Below are 2441 nucleotides of genomic sequence, written 5' to 3'. Positions count from 1 at the left end.
CTGCTTAAAGGATAAGTTTGGTATTTTCCATCCTGGACCATCCTTTTCCATGTTTTTCTGCTAAGTGATTTATTTAAATGGAGTCTGGTGAGTTTAGAGATGGAACTTGCAGGGCTGTTTCTGGTGAAACAAAAAGGATCTTACTCTTTAACAAAAAGGTCTGTCGATGTGGGATCCCTTTCTGGAGTATGTACGAGAGCTGGACTTTCCAAATATTCCTGAATGACTGATCATCTATTTTACAGACATTACACTGTGATGTGACAGGCAGTTGTCCGACCAACAACCACTATATTATGTTTTAGTATTTAGTGTTATTTTTGTCATCATATATGCATTTCCATATATTTCTATAGTTTGATTGTATTACTATGGGTACTGATTTGGTTTGTAGTATTTGTCTTGTCTTACTGTGTTTTTTTTTATCTGCTCTATTAAGAAAATTTCAATAAACAGATTGTGAAAAAAAGGTCTATCTCCGTAGGGATCCTTTCCATAATGTTGTCAGACACTTCAAATAATAATCTGAGCCTGTCAGTGGCAAAATGTCTTGAATGGTTACATTGCAGCCTGTTTCAGCGCTGCTGGCTGCAGCTGTCTCGCTCAACATTGGACCAGTTTTAAAAACTATTATCTCCATTAGTCACTTAGACACAAAAACAATGGAAAGTAGAGTCCAGGTTGAACTGGAAATAGATTGTGACAAATTTCTCGCCTTTTTTGGCTAATTTCTTTTCTTTTTTTGTGTGTTTGTTTTATAATATAATTTTTAGTTGTGATATGTCTATCCTCCTTTCAGCATTGCAATTATTTAAGCAAACTAAATGAAAATTAGGGATGCATGGTAATATTGGCATGTCATCAGTATCATGCTATGATATTGGCTTTTTAAATGTAATATGAGAATCGTCCAACGTGCTTTTTCTTAATTTGCACAATGAATGAATATCAAATACACTGACAAGCATTGTATTCCATGTCTCCATCTGCTGGTGGGCCATCACGATAACTAGGGATGCATGATATTGGATTTTTTGACGATATCCAATACGCTGATATATAATAGCTTATTTGACAGATAACAGATACCGATGTCGATATATCCATTTTTTCCCCACCTATTTTAAGTAATCATCAAGTCTCTTCTGTAGGGAATTGACATCATATTATGCATGCATACGCCTATTGTAATGGCCCACCAGCAGATGGAGACATGAAACAGAAAGCTTTTCAATGTATTCATTCATTGTGCAAAATAAGAAAAATCATGTTGGCCGATTCTGATTTCATTCATTATAAAGCCGATATTGGCCAACACCAATGATGTACTGATATTATCAGCATGTCATGACTTTCAACAAAATAAAATGTCTAAACAAACCACTGAGGGGCAAACGGGTGAACTTATTTCGGATGTGTGTTCTAGGCTAATGATAAACCAATGATAAACTACAAGCTTTAATAACACTATAATAAACACCTGTTTGCTCTCCGTTCAACACACCTGATCCCCATTACCTGGAGCTTACCTATGTGTAACACTACCCTGTGTTCAGTTTAATAACTGCATGTGTATATTTATATTAACCTTGTGTTAAGGTAAGAATGGAATAAACAAAATTATATTATGGCTCCAACACAGCATGTTGACCGATGACACGCCGATATTACTGTGCATCCTTAATGATAAGAGTATGTATCCATAATATGATGTTAATTCCACTACAGAAGAGACCTGATGATCACTAAAACAATGTGGGGGAAAAAAGTAGATATATTGATTTTGATATTGGTTATTGGTCAAATGAGTTGTTACATATCGGCAAATCAGATATCGGCAAAGAAATCCAATATCGTGCATCCCTAATAAGAATCCACGATGAGGTCAATTTTAAGGTTTTGTGATACAAAATAAAAAAGAACATAATCTTTCTGTATTTGTGGCATTTTGTAAAAAAATGGATATCATGGTGCAGAAAACTGTGCAGTGAAATTTGTTTATATTTGACGTCAATCTGGACTGAACCAGGAAATGCATTCTTATTTCTCTTTGTCCACCGCTGAGAAATGTAACAGAGTGACGGTCTGTGCCTAGAAACTGGGCGGTGAACTTGGAGGGACGCCATGGACACTTTAAGCTGCACTGATAAAACCCTCCAAAGATCTAAAAGCATTCAGACCCCATGTGTAACCCTCTCCTCCTTCTACATTTTACTCTCCCCCTCCACACGATAGGAATCAGACAGTCGTGGAAAAACACTCCGATTGTTGCCAGCTGGGTGCCTCATCAGTAAGATCAGCTCTTTCCCATCTATTGAGATGATAGACAGATGATAATGCACCCAGTGAGTCTTGGCCTGCACTCAGATGGCTGCACGTGGCATTGATTGCGAGGCCCGATGGAAAGTGCACGGAAGTGAGACCTCAGCATTCACCTTGTT

This window comes from Epinephelus moara, chromosome 7 (genome assembly GCF_006386435.1).
Source record: "Epinephelus moara isolate mb chromosome 7, YSFRI_EMoa_1.0, whole genome shotgun sequence".
In the NCBI taxonomy this organism is placed as follows: Eukaryota; Metazoa; Chordata; class Actinopteri; order Perciformes; family Serranidae; genus Epinephelus; species Epinephelus moara.
Note: the sequence above shows the minus strand (reverse complement) of the source record.